The following is a 24,092-nucleotide window of genomic DNA, read 5'->3' as shown; positions in this document are numbered from 1 at the left end:
CCATTACAAGCAAAAGCACTTCCCGCAACACACACCTGGTACCCAGCATATGTACAATGTTGTGAAGAGATATATGTGACTTGTACAATTTATTCCTTCATTCTTTTCTATCTAACGACAAATATTAGAGCTGTTTCGACTCGCTCACTCCGCCGGGGCGCTACTTACTGAGGAAAACAGTGGAAACAGCGAGTGCATGGAACCAAAATTTCACATTCTAATAGATAAGTCCTTTCACTAAGAAATTACAAGAATCTCCGTTTCATTTGAAGCACAGCTACCCTTCTTTCATTCATTCAGTAGTTGCCAGCTTAATTATTACTATTTATATGAATATTTTCTCTTGATTAATCCGCACGCATATTCACACGCATGAATTCACTACGCAATGCGGAATGGAATGGAATCTCTGATCGCCTGGAAATTCTATGTAGCATAGCATGTACATACATATGTACTCGTAAACTACGAGTAGGTGCAAAATGGTATCCAAACTCTGTCCGGACAGCACTAAAACAATGTATCTAGATCTTTACGAGTATGCGTTGCAGATCGTATATTGCACGATAATCCCAGACTATACTATAAAAATAAAACACCTACTCGTACAGGCAAGGCAGCATACTCGTACGGGCACACACATGAACACTCATTCGTACGTTCCGAATCCGTCCATTGCTCGCAAAGATTTATGGCCGCTAAGTCTAAGCACTTTGATAATATAGCCAGCGTTTTGTTTATTTACCACTTTGTGTGTTTGGGCTAAACTGCGAGTAATCACGGATATATTTAGCGATAGGTGTGCAGGAAATCCTTTGGGGCGTCACTCAAGCCCTCATATCGTATATTTACAGCTCTACTGCGGTCCCATCGTCTCCCCAAACGCCCAATGCCAATGGGGGCCAGGCGCAGGACACTCGGCTCGAAGCATGTCCAAGCAAACGACAGTGGAACGCCGGAAGGAGAAGCCAGCATTTCAACGATTCAAGGATCACTGCCGCCACTTCACGGCCTTCATGTTCAGCAATGTGGGCATCATACTGCTAGTCACCTTCTACACGATTGGCGGCGCCTTTATATTCCAGGCCATCGAAATCTTCGAATACGAGCGACTCAGGTCGGAGAAGCCGAATAGGTTCATCGAGCGCAATGTCAGCGGGGAGTGCCTCACGCGCATCTGGGAGTTGACGGCCGAAAACATTAGTTTCTTCGACCACAAGGCCTACAGGAAACGGTGACATATAGCTAACAACTGAGCAAATCATAAACTAAACTAGACTATTCTACGCTTTTAGTGTCAATGACGTACTTCTGGAGTACCAGCGGGCGATTGTTAAGAAGCAACTGAAGGGACCGATGTGGAGCAATGGAGCTTCTCGGGAGCCTTTATCTATTCGCTGACCGTTATCATAACGATCGGATATGGTAACATAACACCCCACTTCGAGTGGGGTAAGCTGGCGACCATTCTGTATGCGATAATCGGGATGCCTTTGTTCCTGCTCTACCTCTCAAACATTGGCGATGTGCTGGCCAAGTCCTTCAAGTGGATTTACTCCAAGGTCTGCCTGTGCCGCATATGTCCTGGAGTGGCCAAGCGCCGGATAATACGGGAGAGACGAAAGATGCGACATCTTGCGCGGGCGGTGAGTGAGAGCGTCTCTCATCAAGTGGGATATCATCACACATATAATTTCAGCTCCAAATGCACCACATGGAGAGTGGCGGCGGAAGCAGTAGCTACTCCAACAGCAGCTCTACCACCAACAGCAACAGCAACAGCAGCAGTAGCACCGACTACACGAAGAGCTCTTATCACAGCTCCAGCATCGTGGATGTGGCGTACAGCGGATCCGATTCGGATATTGAGCGAGAGATACGCGGCAGCACGGATGAGATAACTGTCCCTCTGACAGTCTGCTTTTTTGTCATGGTCGGGTAAGAGCTGCAGACTTCTTAAAATGCTGCCACACACAGATCCCTTAAACACGCTGCACTCCTTCTCTTTCAGGTACATTCTGTGGGGTGCCTTGCTCTTCGGTCGCTGGGAGGACTGGAACTACTTGGATGGCAGTTACTTTTGCTTAATCTCGCTCAGCAGTATTGGATTTGGTGATTTGGTGCCAGGCGACCGGGTGGTAAGATCATCACGAATACAAATAAGAACCGTCTATGAGCTTTCTCTTGATAGATAACCGCCGATAGGGACAAAGTTGAGGTCAGCTTTATTCTCTGTGCCGTATATCTATTGCAGGGAATGGCCGTGATTGCCATGTGCTTCAATCTGATGCAGGTAAGTGATCGTATTCTGTCGTTTAATGGATCTAATGATTATTCTTTATGATAGGAGGAGGTCGTACACAACATACGAGCTATTAAGCGGGGATTCAAATCCTGCTTCCGTTGTCGCAGCTCTTAGAGGCCTCTGGTCCGGGTCTTGGGTTCCCAATTACAATTACGTTTTATCGTACAAAATTATAATTTTTTAAATTTATTATCTTTAGGTAGATTTGTACATATAGTAGGGCTAACTACGACTAAGTAGGACTAAAAAGAATATGTTTCTTCATGAAAGGGACATTTAATACGCTGCTACACCCTAAGACATATTGCAATTGACTTGAAGGGCGAACAGTAAATTTTGAAAACGTAGACAAATCAGCGGCAATAAATCACGTTGTGAAGGCATAAGCCTCCACAACACTGACCACGACACCATACCCTGAAGGGACTGCCCCGACGGCTTGTTATCTAATTTCATTATTATCTCAGTTCATTATCACTATTATCCGATTTTATTACTTCTATTATTATTAGTATTACCAAGACAAGCAACAATGAATCCTTATTTTCACCTATTAAAGTAAGAAATAGGCTAAGAAACCCGAAAACAGTAGCCCTTTTTACTTATTAGAACTAAGAGAACCAACACGTAAGAGAGACGCACACTACGACCACGCAGCGAAAAGAGACGCACACCACGGCTATACGAAGGCGAAGAGAACCAACACGAAAGAGATACGCTCTTACGCCCACGCAGCCAACGAAAGGAAGAGAACGGCTATACGCAGACGAAAAGAGACAACATGAAAGAGAGCGAAGCGGCAGAGAAGCCACCGATCGGTCTTACGCCCACGCAGCCAAGGAAAAGAGCCGACGGCGAAGCAGGCAATACACCCACGCAGCCATATACCCACGCAGCCGAGGCCGGCAGCCGAAGGCGGCGCAGCAGCGAAGCGGCAGAGAATCTGCGAAAAAGAAAAGCCGAGGCCTGGCACGGTCCAGCGCGAGCCAAGCTCGAGAGTGATCTCCGAGGGCTGAGCCAGACCGGTTGTGCGGCGGAAGCCAAAAGAGATGTGAAAAACTAGCCGTGTTCGCACGCACGCGGTGAATAAAACCAGCTGTGACCGCACCCACGCGGTGTGCAAAGGAAGCCACCGAAGTGACGAGGACCCGCCGTGGGAGAACAGGACCCAAAGAAGGTACACAAGGGTGAGCCACCTCACGTATGTGAGCTCTGGGGGGGATAGATCGGTGCAGTAGGCAGGTATAAGCAGAACATTCCCGCAGTTTCTTTACATATCTATGCCCACATGTTGTTTATGATATTTTTTTTGGCGTTTATTTCCCCGCTGCAGGCGCGGGATTTTAAGTAGGGAAATGATCCGAAAACAATAAAGACACCAACCTCAACCCAATCTCTGTCTCAGAACATTCGCCCGTAGGAGTCACTCACCCCCCTCCCCCTCTCTTCCCTTTTCCCGGGAGGCCCGGCGAAGTGGATGTGAGTCGTGGATTCATGCGGCATTCACCAAGCTGGGTTTTCCCTCTCCTATACCTTTCTCCCCTAGGGACCCGGCGATGCTGGATGTGAGTCGTGGATTCACGCGGCATTCGCAAAGCTGGGTTCCCTCTACTACACCCTCGCCCGGGGACCCGGCGACGCAGATGTGAGTCGTGGATCATGCGGCATCTGCTAGGCTGGGCTCCCCTCTCCCACACCTTTCCGATCCCTGACCCAAACCCCGTCTCCCGCCACACATGACCCCCAACGCACGTCTCTGCAGCTCCCAAGCACGGCTTCACCCACGCCTCGTGGCCGGGCCAGGCCCAAACATCCCACGATCCACCCCACGGGCGCGCTTTCGCCACGAGCGGCTCTCCCCTTAGGTCCTCACACAACAAATTTTGCTGTGGGGAAGGACCGGGCCCTGGACAGACTGAGAAGCTGTACCTTGGCCTGAGAACTTCCTTACAGATGGCGCCCGAGCAGGGACTCACGAGGGGAGAGTCGGTGAGCATAGGGAATACAGTGGGTAACTTTAATATTCGGCATTTTTTTTTCAACTTCAAACGCGGGAGCGTTATGATTTGGGGCTGCATTTCGACAAAAGGAGTAGGGAATCTGGTTTTTATTGAAGGGATAATGAACCAGGAACAATATCTAAAAATGTTGAGAGAAAATTTAAAGCAGTCGGCGCAGAAAATGGGCATTTCCGAAACATTCAAGTTATATTAGGACAATGACCCGAAACATAAGGCCCATAAGATAAGGTCCTGGCTGCTTTACAACTGCCCAAAGGTCATAGATACGCCACCCCAATCACCTGATCTAAGCCCCATCGAAAATTTGTGGAGTGAGCTGGACCGCCGTGTGCATAAGACACCAATATCGTCCATACCCGAGCTGAAGAAACGGCTTCAAGAAGAGTGGGCCAAAATTGGTCATGAATATACACAAAATATAATAAAAAATATGCCAAAACGCCTAGCCGATACCATAAATAATAATGGCTATCACAGAAAATATTAAATTAAGTTATTTTTCTAGATTAAGTAGTTATTTTTTAGTTGTATAAGGTAATGCCGAATATTAATGTAACGCATATTTTGAGGCTTTTTTTGTTTAATTATATTTTCTATCTTCATTTAAAATAAAATCATTATTATATATACCTCTCTGAAAAGGTAAAACTTCAAGCTTTATTCCCTCATTAAAATTTTTTATTTTTTTGTAGTTTAATGCATTTTATTCGCGTTTGAAGTTGAAAAAAAAAATGCCGAATATTAAAGTTACCCACTGTAAGTGAAAAGCAGTTAAAAGTGAAAAGGGAACCAAGCAACAGCCAACAATTAAAAGGCAAGACCCACAAAAGCAAAACAGCAAACGATGCTTAGGAGCCACGGATCAGGAAAAGCAGCAGGAGAAAAGGAAGGAAAACTTAAAATCAGTGATTAGCAGCCAAAAATCAGAGTCCCGGCGAATAGCCAGCACCAATCTTTGATCCCTCGACTTACAAACATATGTATGTATGTACAGCTGGGGCTGGTTTCTCTAATACCCCCCAAGCAACAGCCGCCGGCACGTGTCCCAGACGCGCCGGCGAAAACCACGCGGAAAAAAAACCACGCGGCCAGCCACCTACGCGACAGAAAGAGACGGGGAGAGACGCCGAAGACACAGCACCACGTGCCGGGAGAAAATGGCCGCGGACGGCGCCTAAAACTTTGGCACGCGACGGCGACAAAGCGGCACCAGCGACAGAGTAGCAAAGCAGCAGCAGCGGCGCAGCGGCAGAGCAGCAAAGCAGCAGTGATAGAGCAAGGAGGCAGCGGCAGAGAGGAGAAGCAGCAGCGACAGAGCAACGTGGCAGCGGCAGAGCGGAGAAGGCGCAGCGACAGAGCAGCGAGGCAGTGACAGAGCAGCGAGACAGTGAACGAGCAGCCAGGCAGTGACAGAGCAACGAGACAGTGACAGAGCAGCCAGGCAGTGACAGAGCAGCGAGACAGTGACAGAGCAGCCAAACAGTGACAGAGCAGCGAGGCAGTGACAGAGCAGCGAGACAGTGACAGAGCAGCCAAGGAGTGACAGAGCAGCCAAGCAGCGAAGCAGCGGTAGAACAACGGAGCAGCGAGGGACAGCCGGCGATCGCAGAGGAGCAGCTACATGGCAGAGGAGCCCTCGGCCACAAAGCCATGGCCACGGCCAATATAAGGCGGAGCAGGGACACCGGTCAGGACAGTTGTTACCGAGCAGTCAGACAGTCATTACCGAGCAGTCAGGTAGTTGTTACCGAGCAGTCACACAGTTACCACCGAGCAGTCAGACAGAACCTTTCCCTGTACCGCGCCACGTATCCTTCGACAGGATCATCCAACCCAGTGCTGTGTATCCTAGTACAGGATCACCGATCTAGTACCGTGCCGCGTGCCCTTCGAACAGGATCCCTCACCCCAGTGCCGTGTATCCCAGCATAGGATCACCGATCCAGTACCTCGCCACGTATCCTTCGACAGGATCCCCCCACCCCAGTGCCGTGTATCCTAGTATAGGATCCCCGATCCAGTACCGTGCCGCGTGTCCTTCGAACAGGACTCTCCACCCAGTGCCGCGTATCCTAGTATAGGAGCCCTGACCCAGTACCGTGCTGATAACGACTCACACCGGTGCCATTATTAGTGGAACAGGATCAGGATGAACATCCGCTGGATAGCGTCCCGCAGGAAGGACGAGCTGCAGAGCCTGGCTAAGGAGTTTGGACTAGGAGAAACCTAGACGGTGGAGGATCTACGGAGCCGGATCACCGCATTCATCGCACGCCCTGGGCACCCCGAAGCCGTGCAGGCAAGGCTGGATGAATTGGCTACGCACTTTGGGAACATACCGAGCCCCAGGGACCACCGGAGTCCAGCCACGTCACCCGGGCCAGAGAGCCGGACGAAGATGGAAGACAGCAAGGAGGGACCAAAACTGCGATTAAGTGTACCCGAGCTGCCCAGCACGAGCCAAGGATCCACCCACGGATACCGCGAGTCAGCAACCGAGACACCGGCCGCCCAGGACGAGCAACCACAACGAGCTGCCCAAGGACCACTCCAAGGAACCAGACCAGAGGCGTCCAGCAAGAACCACGCGCCAGTACCCACTACCGCTGGACCCCTGGCCACGCCTAGCCACCAGACAACCACGGAAGGAGAACATCCACGTCTTCCTCAGGGACATCGGGTCTCACGCCCCGGAGGGGGTGAGATCTCGTACTCGTTACTGGCGGACAAACTCCGGAAATGGGGATTTACTTTCGACGGCAACGCGGACCCACTAGCGTTCATCGAAAGGCTCGAGGAGCGAGTGGAATCATAAGGCGGGAGCCCAGAGCAGTTGCCGCGAGCCATCTCCGGTCTCCTTACAGGTAAGGCCGAAGGATGGTTCCGAACTTTTCAGATGCAGGGACAGAATTGGACAGACTTTCGGAAAGAATTCCTAGAATTCTTCCTGCCCCCCAGATACTTCCAGCGGCTGGAAGACACCATACGAAGTCGGGAACAGAAGCCCAAGGAATCCTTCCGGGATTACCTTATCGAGTTGCGTCTGATGATGCAACGAGCCCAGTATACTCGGGAACAGGAACTCGAGCGGATCTACGAAAATCTCCGTCCGGAGTATCAAATGTACACGCGCAGACAAGATTTCCGATCACTCACAGAATTGACCCAGCTCGTCTCGGCCTACGAAACCGCACGGGACCGAGACGCACTCCGCAGCATCGGGACCACGCAGAACCATCGACCCCGTGCCGCCGATACCGGCAGTGGAACCAACCCACAACGAGGCAACACACACGAGACACCCGGGAAAACCGAGATCGCCAACCGAGGAATCGGCCAGGAGCAAGAGCAGGCGATCGATGTACAACGAGCCTGCCGGAACTGCGGGGAAAACGGCCATTTCAGTGGTGGGTGCACAAACCGACAGAAGCTGTTCTGTTGGGAATGTGGCCGGGGTCCGGCCCATCAACTGCTGCCGGAAACCAGCGTCGGGAAACGGGTCGGGTCTCCGCCCAACTGGGACATGGACGGAGGCGCGCACCCAGGAACAGGAGAAAACCACCCATTAAGAATGACCGGAGGAAGGATCGCTGCCCTGGTGGACATCAATGGGAGAGCATTTGCGGCCACCCTCGACACTGGAGCCACACGATCCTTCATCAGTGAGCGGCTGGCGAAGGAGATAGAGACGACCGAGAACAGGCGAGAGGTGAGGACCAGGATCCGCCTGGCAGACGGAACCAGGAAGGAGATCAACCAAGCGATAGCAGTCACAGTGCGCCTGGATCAGCAAGAAACACAGGTATCTCTTCTTATACTCCCCACGGTATTAGACGACTTCATCTTGGGGCTCGACTTCCTCTGTGGCATCCGCGCAAGGATCCACTGCGGACGGGCATATCTACAGCTGAAGTTGCAGCAGAAACCCGCCGGGACGATACCATCATGCACCGCCCAGCCACGCCCACGGTCTGTCACGTTTGCGGACTCCACTGCCATCCGAGACCAGCCGCAGACCAACACCCCACAGCCAACCACGAACCATCCAACCGCAGTGACAGCAAAGCCCTACCAGACAAGATCAAGACACAACCCCAGGACTACGCCACCACAACAGGACACGAAGAAAGCTACGACGGAAAGAACTGCGACACCGATGGAACCAACCATGGCCAGTTCCCCAGCACGAACCCCGACACCAACAGGAAAACGCAACAAAACGAAGACTTTGGCAGAGACAGCTACGGCTCCACTGGATCAATCCAGGGCCAGCTCGTCGAACCAGGAGTCACCAACAGGACACAGCAGGAAACAAAGGACTTGGGCAGAGACAGCTACGGCTCCACTGGATCACTCCAGGGCCAGCTCGTCGAACCAGGAGTCACCAACAGGACACAGCAGGAAACAAAGGACTTGGGCAGAGACAGCTACGGCTCCACTGGATCAATCCAGGGCCAGCTCATCGAGCCAGGAGTCACCAACAGGACACAGCAGGAAGCAAGGGACTTGGGCAGAGACAGCTGCGGCTCCACTGGATCAATCCAGGGCCAGCTCGTCGAACCAGGAGTCACCAACAGGACACAGCAGGAAGCAAGGGACTTGGGCAGAGACAGCTACGGCTCCACTGGATCAATCCAGGGCCAGCTCATCGAACCAGGAGTCACCAACAGGACACAGCAGGAAGCAAGGGACTTGGGCAGAGACAGCTACGGCTCCACTGGATCACTCCAGGGCCAGCTCGTCGAACCAGGAGTCACCAACAGGACACAGCAGGAAACAAAGGACTTGGGCAGAGACAGCTACGGCTCCACTGGATCAATCCAGGGCCAGCTCATCGAACCAGGAGTCACCAACAGGACACAGCAGGAAGCAAGGGACTTGGGCAGAGACAGCTACGGCTCCACTGGATCAATCCAGGGCCAGCTCATCGAACCGGGAGTCACCACGTAGTAACCCAACACGACAGACATCACGTAAGCCACGAACCCCGATACCACAGGACGAGATCACAGAAACCCCGACGACGGACTACCAACTGGAGCCATTAGCCGACGCCGAGATAGCTCGGGAACGCAACCCGTTTCGCCCAGCCGACTCGGATGACTACGAGAACGCGATCTTGGCCACCATTACCGCCCTGGAACTGGAGGACCTATCGCCGTGGCAGCAAGCCCTATACCCCACAACAAAACCCCACGGAACGAGCCAACAGGACGATCAAAACCATGATCGCCCAGTACATCGATGGAGACCAGCGGACATGGGACGAGCTGCTGCCCGAACTCAGCCTAGCCATCAACAGCAGCACATCGGACACCACAGGCTTCAGCCCAGCATTCATCGTACTCGGCCGGGAACCTCGGTTGCCTGGAGCCTTGTACGAAGAGGCGACCCCAGGACTAGGCGAAGTGACAGAGATCCCAACCGACAAGGCCAAGCGACACAAGGAAATCTTCGCCATCGTACAGGAAAATACCCAGCAGGCATCACAGACGCAGAGCAGGAACTACAACCTACTTCGACGCGAATGGAGACCCACGATCGGGACGCTCGTGATGCTACGCCAACATCACCTGTCCAAAGCGGCGGACAACTTCGCTGCCAAACTGGCTCCCAAATATGAGGGGCCTTACAAAGTAGTAAAATTTATTTCTCCCACCACGACTCCAGAAGCATCCAGGAAGACAACGACGAACGGCCGGACTAGCCGACCTCAAGGCCTACCACGACAACGAGCACACATTCACCAGCGAAGACAACGAAGACAACGATGACGACCCCAGCACCAGGAAAACTGCGAGTTCATGAGGGCCACTTATGGTAGTGCGCTGCCGTAATGTCCTCGAGCGACGCACAGCCTCTAGAGGCAGAGGATGGCACGGAGGGGCATCCTAGGAGTGCGTCGCCGCCCAGCTCAAGGCAACCACGGTCCACGACCAGCCAACCACAAGCAAGACACCACTCCCCGACCCCGCAAGCAGAACCGGGCAACACCACGCAGCATGGACCATCAACAGGAGAACCCAAACGGCCCGATCCCGGACACCAGCTGGGACGACGGGTGGCACGCCAGACTGCAGGAGTGGGACGCGCAGGAGGAGGCGGCAGCCCCGGAAAGAGGGGAGAATCCCGATTGGCAGCCGCTGGACCACGCACCAATGAAGTGGCTATCGCCAGTTCCCACCGACCACAATGCCCCGAACCCGCAACCGACGAGCTGCACGGCCCGAGAGGCCGAACCAGGAAACCCGAGCCAACCAAAGGAGGACAGCGACCTGTGATTGGGCTTGGAAGAGGCAGAGGCGGGCGGACTGCTCACAGCGTTCGAGGAGATGCCCGAGCTAAACGCGCAGCAGGAGGAGCAGGAATGGCCAATCGCCCCAGTAAGCACGCCTGACCGCCGCATCCCGCAAAGCCTGCTGGAAGGCGCCAGCGCTCAGGCAAACACGGCGCGTCACGGGCGCAGCCGGATCCGCAGCCTAGAACACCACCACGGCCAACGCTTCCGCGGATGCATCAGCGGAAATTTGGTGCGCATTTCACCGCGCCCCACCCCGAAGTAGGAAGGGAGTGTGAAGGCATAAGCCTCCACAACACTGACTACGACACCATCCCTGAAGGGACCTCCCCGACGGCTTGTTATCTAATTTCATTATTATCTCAGTTCATTATCACTATTATCCGATTTTATTACTTCTATTATTATTAGTATTACCAAGACAAGCAACAATGAATCCTTATTTTCACCCATTAAAGTAAGAAATAGGCTAAGAAACCCGAAAACAGTAGGCCTTTTTATACCCGATACTCAAAATGAGTATTGGGGTATATTAGATTTGTGGTAAAAGTGGATGTGTGTAACGTCCAGAAGGAATCGTTTCCGACCCCATAAAGTATATATATTCTTGATCAGCATCAATAGCCGAGTCGATTGAGCCCTGTCTGTCTGTCCGTCCGTCCGTCCGTCCGTCCGTCCGTCCGTCCGTCCGTCCGTCCGTCCGTCCGTCCGTCCGTCCGTCCGTCCGTCCCCTTCAGCGCCTAGTGCTCAAAGACTATAAAAGCTAGAGCAACGATGTTTTGGATCCAGACATCTGTGATATGTCACTGCTACAAAAATATTTCAAAACTTTGCCCCGCCCACTTCCGCCCCCACAAAGGACGAAAATCTGTGGCATCCACATTTTTAAAGATACGATAAAACCAAAAACGCAGAATCGTAGAAGATGACTATATGTTCTAGAGTGTAAAATCTCAACCAGATCGTATAATTATTATAGCCAGAATCAAGAAAACAATTTCATTCTTTCTCGCTCTGTCTCTCTCTAACACAGGTTTCATGGTCGGCTTTGCCAATTGCAAAATATGAGTTCAAGGATCTCAGAACCTATAAGAGCCAGAGCAACCAAATTTGGTATCCACACTCCTGTGATATCGGACCTTGACCGTTTCGTGTCCAAATTTCGCCACACCCCCTTCCGCCCCGCAAAGGACGAAAATCTGGGGCATCCACAAATCTCAGAGACTATTAAGGCTAGAGTAACCAAATTTGGTATCCGCACTTCCGTTAGATCTCACTATAAAACGTATATCTCAGAATCTCGCCCCACCTCCTTCCGCCCCCACAAAGAACGAAAATCTGTTGCATCCACAATATTGCACATTCGAGAAAACTAAAAACGCAGAATCATAGATAATAACTATATCTATCAGATTGCTGAATCTGGATCAGATCGGATCATTTTTGTAGCCAAAAGCAAGAAATCAATTTGCAGTGGCCACGCAGCGCCCGACGTCACGCTCAGACTAATTTTCTGTCTCTCTCGCACGCACTCTTTGTCGTGTGTTTCAATATTAGCGGCGTCTGCCGCAGGAGAGCCATACTGACTTAGTATCGGGTATAACTGTAGAGCTGCGGTGTACGCAGCAACTCACAACGTTCCCCCTCGTTACTTATTAGAACTAAGAGAACCAACACGTAAGAGAGACGCACACTACGGCCACGCAGCGAAGGGAGACGCACACCACGGCTATACGAAGGCGAAGAGAACCAACACGAAAGAGATTCGCTCTTACGCCCACGCAGCCAACGCAAGGAAGAGAACGGCTATACGCAGACGAAAAGAGACAACATGAAAGAGAGCGAAGCGGCAGAGAAGCCGCCGATCGGTCTTACGCCCACGCAGCCGAGGAAAAGAGCCGACGGCGAAGCAGGCAATACACCCACGCAGCCATACACCCACGCAGCCGAAGGCGGCGCAGCAGCGAAGCGGCAGAGAAGCTGCGAAAAAGAAAAGCCGAGGCCTGGCACGGTCCAGCGCGAGCCAAGCTCGAGAGTGATCTCCGAGGGCTGAGCCAGACCGGTTGTGCGGCGGAAGCCAAAAGAGATGTGATAAACTAGCCGTGACCGCGCCGTGTACGCAATAAGCCGTGTTCGCCCTCACGCGGTGAATAAAACCAGCTGTGACCGCACCCACGCGGTGTGCAAAGGAAGCCACCGAAGTGACGAGGACCCGCCGTGGGAGAACAGGACCCAAAGAAGGGACACAAGGGTGAGCCACCTCACGTATGTGAGCTCTGGCGGGGATAGATCGGTGCAGTAGGCAGGTATAAGCAGAACATTCCCGCAGTTTCTTTACATATCTATGCCCACATGTTGTTTATGATATTTTTTTTGGCGTTTATTTCCCCGCTGCAGGCGCGGGATTTTAAGTAGGGAAATGATCCGAAAACAATAAAGACACCAACCTCAACCAATCTCTGTCTCAGAACATTCGCCCTTAGGAGTCACTCACCCCCCCTCCCCCTCTCTTCCCTTTTCCCGGGAGGCCCGGCGAAGTGGATGTGAGTCGTGGATTCATGCGGCATTCACCAAGCTGGGTTTTCCCTCTCCTATACCTTTCTCCCCTGGGGACCCGGCGATGCTGGATGTGAGTCGTGGATTCACGCGGCATTCGCAAAGCTGGGTTCCCTCTCCTACACCCTCGCCCGAAGGACCCGGCGACGCAGATGTGAGTCGTGGATCATGCGGCATCTGCTAGGCTGGGCTCCCCTCTCCCACACCTTCCCGATCCCTGCCCCAACCCCCGTCTCCCGCCACACATGACCCCCAACGCACGTCTCTGCAGCTCCCAAGCACGGCTTCACCCACGCCTCGTGGCCGTGACCATTTCGTCGGCGGCTTGGCTTTGCCGATATTGTCGGTCTTACGACGCGCGTAAGTGCGCTCCGACGGCTTCACCCGTATTGAGCTTCTCAGAGGTGGGCTTGCGTTCAAATTAGAGTTGGGTGTGCTCGACACACTCATCCTCGCGTCTGTGATGCTCAAAACTTCAGGCGGCAGAAGCGGAGGATGGGATTCTAAGCTGGAGTTCGAATAGGACTGGTTCACATGAAGAGATACGTCCTGTATCTCGGATTCGAATGGAATTGCTTGGCAACGCGCTGGCTCTGGTGTCAGCTCAACGGTTTTGTCGGCAGCGCGGATTCGACGAATATAAAGTGAAGTTGGAATTGCTTGGCAACGCGCTGGTTCTGGTGTCAGCTCAACGGTTTTGTTGGCAGAAAGTGAAGTTGAAGTGCTCCTTGCCAGAGGTGGTGGTAGTGTAGACGAAATCATCCTCTTCGGTGCTCGCACCGGCGGACTGCTCACAGGTTGAACGGTCGGGTATACAGCATAATGTTTTGGAGGGTGATCCGGTCTTTGACAATCTGCGGTATGAACAGCTCCGTGTCATACCCCGGGCACTCCACCATCACCACGGCCCTTCCCGACAGCAACTGAATTGTGAATGATAGCTCCGCCCGCGGACTTTTGCTCACCACCGCCGGCAACGACGGATTCGATTTTGGTGGTGTGGGTGCCATTGTAATGAATTAACGTACGCCTTCCGATGGAGATAATTTTTACCAAAATTAATATCAATGTTGTAGCAAACTATTTGTGTGATGGCTGTGTATAAGAACGATGTAAGCAACTAGAAAGAACAACTAGAATGAAGTAAAACAAACTGTGAACTTACTGGAATGTTTCCGACTGTTTTTGGAAAATTATGATAAAATTTGAACTTGTTGGTCAAAAAAGAGAGGCTTCGATTGTGCTCGGTGATGGAATTTTTATAATTATTATAGTGCTACAACATCGATAGTTTTTTTTATATGGTTTTATCTCAGAAAAACGTCTGGTGCAGTGCAATACTAGGACTCTATGACTAGTTTGTACTATCCTACTCGTATTTTCTGTTTTAATTAAATTATCACCTATAAATTAAATATAAATGTAATGAAAACATATCGATAGTTGATGATATCGCACTATCGGCAGTCGATAGTACCACTAACCATACAGTATATAGATGGCCAGTTCATACAACGAAAGCGTCACACACTGGCTAGCGCGTTCAGTACCCCAGAGTGACGTCATCATGAGAGAGAGAGCGCAGAGAGAACATCTTTGCATGTGTTAGTACACACGCAATATGTTTCGACAAAAATATGTGATTGTATGCTTTTTCAGATTTTTTGAACTCTCTCAGGTCTGGTTCTGTTTTGCCACCAGCATGTTTTAGTGTATGGGTGCACATGCATTCTCACGTACTTTGCGTGTGTGTGTTTAGTATTGCTGGCCGCTAGAACTGAAATTTGAGTTTGGTTCTTGTTTTGGGTCTTTTGATGGGCAGGGGGTGGGGGTATGGTACACTAGGGCGCGGGAAATGAAACAAAAGCTGTTATTTGTTTGATTTATACCACAAAATATAAAATATTACAATAATATAATTACACATTTATTTCCTTATTTTAAACAGGTTTATTATAAATTATAAAAATTATGCAAACGCCGTCGGTTCTCGACTTTTTTGTTTTTATAACTAAAACAATGATGTATATACATATATAATATAAGAAAAAATATATATCTACTTAATGAAAACCAATTTTCAATCGATGTTTGCATTATTTACAGCGAAAACATATTGTGTTCGTACTCGTGACTAAAAGAGATTCCGAATTCAAACACAGACTTAACGAAGGGGGAACGTTGTGAGTTGCTGCGGAGACCGCAACTCTACATTTATACCCGATACTAAGTCAGTATGGCTCTCCTCCGGCAGACGCCGCTAAGATTAAACGACACGACAAAGAGTGCGTGCGAGAGAGACAGAAAATCAGTCTGAGCGTGCCGTCGGGCGCTGCGTGGCCACTGCAAATTGATTTCTTGCTTTTGGCTACAAAAATGATCCGATCTGACCCAGATTCAGCAATCTGATAGATATGGTCATATTCTATGATTCTGCGTTTTTAGTTTTCTCGAATGTGCAATATTGTGGATGCAACAGATTTTCGTCATTTGTGGGGGCGGAAGGGGGTGGGGCGAAATTCGGAGATATACGTTTTATAGTGAGATCTAACAGAAGTGCGGATACCAAATTTGGTTACTCTAGCCTTAATAGTCTCTGAGATTTGTGGATGCCCCAGATTTTCGTCCTTTGCGGGGGCGGAAGGGGGTGTGGCGAAATTTGGACACGAAACGGTCAAGGTCCGATATCACAGGAGTGTGGATACCAAATTTGGTTGCTCTGGCTCTTATAGGTTCTGAGATCCTTGAACTCATATTTTGCAATTGGCAAAACCGCCCATGAAACCTGTATGTTAGAGAGAGACAGAGCGAGAAAGAATAAAATTGTTTTTTTGATTCTGGCTATAATAATTATACGATCTGGTTGAGATTTCCTCTATGATTCTGCGTTTTTGGTTTCGTCCTTTGTGGGGGCGGAAGTGGGCGGGGCGAAGTTTTGAAATATTTTTGTAGCAGTGACATATCACAGAAGTCTGGATCCAAAACATCGTTGCTCTAGCTCTTATAGTCTTTGAGCACTAGGCGCTGAAGGGGACGGACAGACGGACGGACGGACAGACGTACAGACAGACAGGGCTCAATCGACTCGGCTATTGATGCTGATCAAGAATATATATACTTTATGGGGTCGGAAACGATTCCATCTGGACGTTGCACACATCTACTTTTACCACAAATCTAATATACCCCAATACTTATTTTGAGTATCTGGTATAAAAACACTGGGAAAAGACATGTTCTTGATATTCGTACAATGATTAAGATGATCTCAGAGGAGAAGATACAGGGGAGGTACAGCTCAATTAGGACGATCGGGTCCCGGGCAGTGAAGAGTGCGGCGGAGTGCAGTCCGGTCCGGTTTGTAGTCGGCAATTAAATGGCAATCTTGACGAGTTTTTCCGCGATATTTTTGGATGGCCATCAGGCCGTAAAGTCAGTTTCTATTGCACAAAATATCTGTTCTGCATTGCGTAGATATTTTAATTATAATTGCTCTTTGAATAGCCTTTCAAGACATTTATGCTGGGGTCTGCTTACCCAAAAATCCATAGATTAGCCGCAAATAAAGATCAAAGCTGAAGACGGCGGAAACTGCTCGCTAATTAATGTATTGTAGTTCTGGGCTGGCCTGTTTTTTATCTCTGCCCCATGGGTCATGGGTATATTGGACTGGTGGAAGATCAAAACAATCGATATAAATTTGATGCTATATCAAGGAAATGGATGCATTGTAGTCGATTAAGCCCCTACTCCGATCAGCAATTTTATTGTTTCCTACATATATTTATTTCTTGGAAGTGGCTCTTTCCACTTTTTCTTGGCCTTAGTTAAGCACTAAAATGCGTCATGGGCATCTGGAATTGTTTGGAAAACACTTATGGAAACCGCTTTTCTGTGGGAAACTGAAATGTAAGGACTACCGCTGAGCGGAATTTCCCTATTTTTACTTTTCCGTACAGTTCCGACTTCTTTTAGTATTACGTTCCATCTGTCAATCATCTGTCTGTTCGGGGGCTCATTAGACACAGGCTGAGTCACGATGCAGATCCTTCAGACAGCAGACTTGCACAATTAATTTTCAGCATTTAATTTGCCATGCCAAGAAGAAAACGAGGGGGAACGTTGTGAGTTGCTGCGGACACCGCAACTCTACAGTTATACCCGATACTAAGTCAGTATGGCTCCCCTCCGGCAGACGCCGCTAATATTAAACGACACGACAAAGAGTGCGTGCGAGAGAGACAGAAAATCAGTCTGAGCGTGACGTCACGCGCTGCGTGGCCACTGCAAATTGATTTGTTTCCTTTGGCTATAAAAATGATCTGGTCTGATCCAGATCTTACTCTAGCCTTAATAGTCTCTGAGATTTGTGGATGCCCCAGATTTTCGTCCTTTGCGGGGGCGGAAGGGGGTGTGGCAAAATTTGGACACGAAACGGTCAAGTTCCGATATCACAGGAGTGTGGATACCAAATTTTGTTGCTCTGGCTCTTATAGGTTCTGAGATCCTTGAACTCATATTTTGCAATTGGCAAAACCGCCCATGAAACCTGTATGTTAGAGAGAGACAGAGCGAGAAAGAATAAAATTGTTTTTTTGATTCTGGCTATAATAATTATACGATCTGGTTGAGATTTTACAATTTAGAACATATAGTCACCAAATTTGGTATCCGCACTTCTGTTAGATCTCACTATAAAACGTATATCTCCGAATTTCGCCCCGCCCCCTTCCGCCCCCACAAAGGACGAAAATCTGTTGCATCCACAATATTGCAGATTCGAGAAAACTAAAAACGCAGAATCATAGAAAATGACCATATCTATCAGATTGCTGAATCTGGGTGAGATCGGATCATTTTTATAGCCAAAAGGAACAAATCAATTTGCACTGGCTACGCAGCGCCCGACGTCACGCTCAGACTGATTTTCTGTCTCTCTCGCACGCACTCTTTGTCGTGTCGTTTATTATTAGCGGCGTCTGCCGGAAGAGAGCCATACTCACTTAGTATCGGGTATAACTGTAGAGTTGCGGTGTCCGCAGCAACTCACAAAGTTCCGCCTCGTTCATTCTGCTATCTACATTTTTTTGTTCGCCTGCTGATTTTAAGGGCGATTACAACATCAGCAACAATCCATTACAAGCAAAAGCACTTCCCGCAACACACACCTGGTACCCAGCATATGTACAATGTTGTGACTTGTACAATTTATTCCTTCATTCTTTTTCTATCTAACGACAAATATTAGAGCTGTTTCGACTCGCTCACTCCGCCGGGGCGCTACTTACTGAGGAAAACAGTGGAAACAGCGAGTGCATGGAACCAAAATTTCACATTCTAATAGATAAAAAATTACAAGAATCTCCGTTTCATTTGAAGCACAGCTACCCTTCTTTCATTCATTCAGTAGTTGCCAGCTTAATTATTACTATTTATATGAATATTTTCTCTTGATTAATCCGCACGCATATTCACACGCATGAATTCACTACGCAATGCGGAATGGAATGGAATCTCTGATCGCCTGGAAATTCTATGTAGCATAGCATGTACATACATATGTACTCGTAAACTACGAGTAGGTGCAAAATGGTATCCAAACTCTGTCCGGACAGCACTAAAACAATGTATCTAGATCTTTACGAGTATGCGTTGCAGATCGTATATTGCACGATAATCCCAGACTAGACTATAAAAATAAAACACCTACTCGTACAGGCAAGGCAGCATACTCGTACGGGCACACACATGAACACTCATTCGTACGTTCCGAATCCGTCCATTGCTCGGAAAGATTTATGGCCGCTAAGGCTAAGCACTTTGATAATATAGCCAGCGTTTTGTTTATTTACCACTTTGTGTGTTTGGGCTAAACTGCGAGTAATCACGGATATATTTAGCGATAGGTGTGCAGGAAATCCTTTGGGGCGTCACTCAAGCCCTCATATCGTATATTTACAGCTCTACTGCGGTCCCATCGTCTCCCCAAACGCCCAATGCCAATGGGGGCTGGCGCAGGACACTCGGCTCGAAGCATGTCCAAGCAAACGACAGTGGAACGCAGGAAGGAGAAGCCAGCATTTCAACGATTCAAGGATCACTGCCGCCACTTCACGGCCTTCATGTTCAGCAATGTGGGCATCATACTGCTAGTCACCTTCTACACGATTGGCGGCGCCTTTATATTCCAGGCCATCGAAATCTTCGAATACGAGCGACTCAGGTCGGAGAAGCCGAATAGGTTCATCGAGCGCAATGTCAGCGGGGAGTGCCTCACGCGCATCTGGGAGTTGACGGCCGAAAACATTAGTTTCTTCGACCACAAGGCCTACAGGAAACGCTGACATATAGCTAACAACTGAGCAAATCATAAACTAAACTAGACTATTCTACGCTTTTAGTGTCAATGACGTACTTCTGGAGTACCAGCGGGCGATTGTTAAGAAGCAACTGAAGGGACCGATGTGGAGCAATGGAGCTTCTCGGGAGCCTTTATCTATTCGCTGACCGTCATCACAACGATCGGATATGGTAACATAACACCCCACTCCGAGTGGGGTAAGCTGGCGACCATTCTGTATACGATAATCGGGATGCCTTTGTTCCTGCTCTACCTCTCAAACATTGGCGATGTGCTGGCCAAGTCCTTCAAGTGGATTTACTCCAAGGTCTGCCTGTGCCGAATATGTCCTGGAGTGGCCAAGCGCCGGATAATACGGGAGAGACGAAAGATGCGACATCTTGCGCGGGCGGTGAGTGAGAGCATCTCTCATCAAGTGGGATATCATCACACATATAATTTCAGCTCCAAATGCACCACATGGAGAGTGGCGGCGGAAGCAGTAGCTACTCCAGCAGCAGCTCTACCACCAACAGCAACAGCAGCAGTAGCACCGACTACACGAAGAGCTCTTATCACAGCTCCAGCATCGTGGATGTGGCGTACAGCGGATCCGATTCGGATATTGAGCGAGAGATACGCGGCAGCACGGATGAGATAACTGTCCCTCTGACAGTCTGCATTTTTGTCATGGTCGGGTAAGAGCTGCAGACTTCTTAAAATGCTGCCACACACAGATCCCTTAAACACGCTGCATTCCTTCTCTTTCAGGTACATTCTGTGGGGTGCCTTGCTCTTCGGTCGCTGGGAGGACTGGAACAACTTGGATGGCAGTTACTTTTGCTTAATCTCGCTCAGCAGTATTGGATTTGGTGATTTGGTGCCAGGCGACCGGGTGGTAAGATCATCACGAATACAAATAAAACCGCCGATAGAGACAAAGTTGAGGTCAGCTTTATTCTCTGTGCCGTATATCTATTGCTGGGAATGGCCGTGATTGCCATGTGCTTCAATCTGATGCAGGTAAGTGATCGTATTCTGTCGTTTAATGGATCTAATGATTATTCTTTATGATAGGAGGAGGTCGTACACAACATCGCAGCTCTTAGAGGCCTCTGGTCCGCGTCTTGGGTTCCCAATTACAATTACGTTTTATCGTACAAAATTATAATTATTTAAATTTATTATCTTTAGGTAGATTTGTACATATAGTAGGGCTAACTACGACTAAGTAGGACTAAAAAGAATGTTTTTTCATGAAAGGGACATTTAATACGCTGCTACACCCTAAGACATATTGCAATTGACTTGAAGGGCGAACAGTAAATTTTGAAAACGTAGAGAAATCAGCGGCAATAACTCACGTGCGCTTCATCCATTTCATTGGCTTTTTATTTACCCGATCTAAACGCTTTTGTCTTGCCAGCAAAGCCTTCACCTCGTGGTCTAGTTGCAGCTGAGGGCTGGCGGACAGCTCTATGTAGTTGGGCACTGTGGAGGAACGCCTATCCATGCAGGCCTCCTGAAACTGTTGGACCAACTCTTCGGCTATGTTCCCTTGGGCGGACGTTGTCAGCAGATCGAAGGCCGTGCCTTTCAGCGCATCAAACTGTTTTTTTGTCTTGGCAGTGACCTGCCTTTGGATGATTTCCTTTTGCACAACAGGCGAGCTGATAGCATTTTGCAGGTCGTAGGGCTCACCGGCGACCATTTCGTCGGCGGCTTGGCTTTGCCGATATTGTCGGTCTTACGACGCGCGTAAGTGCGCTCCGGCGGCTTCACCCGTATTGAGCTTCTCAGAGGTGGGCTTGCGTTCAAATTAGAGTTGGGTGTGCTCGACACACTCATCCTCGCGTCTGTGATGCTCAAAACTTCAGGCGGCAGAAGCGGAGGATGGGATTCTAAGCTGGAGTTCGAATAGGACTGGTTCACATGAAGAGATACGTCCTGTATCTCGGATTCAAATGGAATTGCTTGGCAACGCGCGGGCTCTGGTGTCAGCTCAACGGTTTTGTCGGCAGCGCGGACTCGACGAATAGAAAGTGAAGTTGGAATTGCTTGGCAACGCGCTGGTTCTGTTGTCAGCTCAACGGTTTTGTTGGCAGAAAGTGAAGTTGAAGAGCTCACAGGTTGAACGGTCGGGTATGTGGTCAAGCTGGACTCACTGCAGCACCGTCTATTCAGCATAATGTTTTGGAGGGTGATCCGGTCTTTGACAATCTGCGGTATGAACAGCTCCGTGTCATACCCCGGGCACTCCACCATCACCACGGCCCTTCCCGACAGCAACTGAATTGTGAATGATAGCTCCGCCCGCGGACTTTTGCACACCACCGCCGGTAACGACGGATTCGATTTTGGTGGTGTGGGTGCCATTGTAATGAATTAACGAACGCCTTCCGATGGGGATAATTTTTAACAAAATTAATATCAATGTTGTAGCAAACTATTTGTGTGATGGCTGTGTAAAAGAACGATGTAAGCAACTAGAAAGAACAACTAGAATGAAGTAAAACAAACTGTGAACTTACTGGAATGTTTCCGACTGTTTTTGGAAAATTATGATAAAATTTGAATTTGTTGGTCAAAAAAGAGAGGCTTCGATTGTGCTCGGTGATGGAATTTTTATAATTATTATAGGGTGGCAGCATCGATAGTTTTTATACCCGATACTCAAAATGAGTATTGGGGTATATTAGATTTCTGGTGAAAATGGATGTGTGTAACGTCCAGAAGGAATCGTTTCCGACCCCATAAAGTATATATATTCTTGATCAGCATCAATAGCCGAGTCGATTGAGCCATGTCTCAAAACAATTTCATTTTTTCTCGCCCTGTCTCTCTCTAACACACACGTAGCATAGGCGGCTTTGCTTAGAGTAAAACATTAGCGCCTAGATCTCAGAGACTACAAAAGCTAGAGCAACCAAATTTGGTATCCACACTCCTAATATATCGGACCGAGACGAGTTTGTTTCAAAATTTCGCCACACTCCCTTCCGCTCACGCAAAGGACGAAAATCTGGGGATATTCAAAAATCTCAGAGACTATTAAGGCTAGAGTAACCAAATTTGGTATCCGCACTCCTGTTAGATCTTACTATAAAACATGTATCTCAAAATTTCACCCCACCCCCTTCCGCCCACACAAAGGACGAAAATCTGTTGCATCCACAATATAGCAGATTCGAGAAAACTAAAAACGTGGAACGTTGTAAGTTGCTGCGGACACCGCAACTCTACAGTTATACCCGATACTAAGTCAGTATGGCTCCCCTCCGGCAGACGCCGCTAATATTAAACGACACGACAAAGAGTGCGTGCGAGAGAGACAGATAATCAGTCTGAGCGTGACGTCGGGGGCTGCGTAGCCACTGCAAATTGATTTGTTCCTTTTGGCTACAAAAATGATCCGATCTGATCCAGATTCAGCAATCTGATAGGTATGGTCATTATCTATGATTCTGCCTTTTTAGTTTTCTCGAATTTGCCATATTGTGGATGCAACAGATTTTCGTCCTTTGTGGGGGCGGAAGGGGGTGGGGCGAAATTCGGAGATTTACGTTTTGTAGTGAAATCTAACAGAAGTGCGGATACCAAATTTGGTTACTCTAGCCTTAATAGTCTCTGAGATTTGTGGATGCCCCAGATTTTCGTCCTTTGCGGGGCGGAAGGGGGTGTGGCGAAATTTGGACACGAAACGGTCAAGGTCCGATATCACAGGAGTGTGGATACCAAATTTGGTTGCTCTGGCTCTTATAGGTTCTGAGATCCTTGAACTCATATTTTGCAATTGGCAAAACCGACTATGAAACCTGTGTGTTCGACAGAGACAGAGCGAGAAAGAATGAAATTGTTTTCTTGATTCTGGCTATAATAATTATACGATCTAGTTGAGATTTTACACTCTAGAACATATAGTCATCCTCTACGATTCTGCGTTTTTGGTTTTATCGTATCTTTAAAAATGTAGATGCCACAGATTTTCGTCCTTTGTGGGGGCGGAAGTGGGCGGGGCGAAGTTTTGAAATATTTTTGTAGCAGTGACATATCACAGAAGGCTGGATCCAAAACATCGTTGCTCTAGCTCTTATAGTCTTTGAGCTGAAGGGGACGGACGGACGGACGGACGGACGGACGGACGGACGGACGGACAGACGGACAGACAGACAGGGCTCAATCGGCTCGGCTATTGATGCTGATCAAGAATATATATACTTTATGGGGTCGGAAACGATTCCTTCTGGACGTTACACACATCCACTTTTACCACAAATCTAATATACCCCAGTACTCATTTTGAGTTTTGGGTATAAAAACAAACAAAACGAGGGGGAACGTTGTGAGTTGCTGCGGACACCGCAACTCTACGGTTATACCCGATACTAAGTAAGTATGGCTTTCCTCCGGCAGACGCCGCTAATATTAAACGACACGACAAAGAGTGCGTGCGAGAGGGACAGAAAATCAGTCTGAGCGTGACGTCGGGCGCTGCGTAGCCACTGAAAATTGATTTGTTCCTATTGGCTATAAAAATGATCTGATCTGATCCAGATTCAGCAATCTGATAGA

At 49.0% G+C, this 24,092-nt stretch overlaps 3 pseudogenes; 2 read left to right on the top strand and 1 right to left on the bottom strand.

The window, feature by feature from the left end:
- The first annotated feature begins 97 nt into the window (after positions 1 to 97).
- On the top strand, positions 98 to 2,694 carry LOC117191757 (annotated as a pseudogene).
- A 16,282-nt stretch (positions 2,695 to 18,976) lies between these two features.
- LOC117191763 lies at positions 18,977 to 20,898 on the top strand (annotated as a pseudogene).
- Positions 20,686 to 22,149, bottom strand: LOC117191764 (annotated as a pseudogene).
- Between the last annotated feature and the right edge of the window lie 1,943 nt (positions 22,150 to 24,092).

This window comes from Drosophila miranda (genome assembly GCF_003369915.1).
Source record: "Drosophila miranda strain MSH22 chromosome Y unlocalized genomic scaffold, D.miranda_PacBio2.1 Contig_Y1_pilon, whole genome shotgun sequence".
Lineage (NCBI taxonomy): Eukaryota > Metazoa > Arthropoda > Insecta > Diptera > Drosophilidae > Drosophila > Drosophila miranda.
Note: the sequence above shows the minus strand (reverse complement) of the source record. Positions and strands in the feature narration are given on the sequence as shown.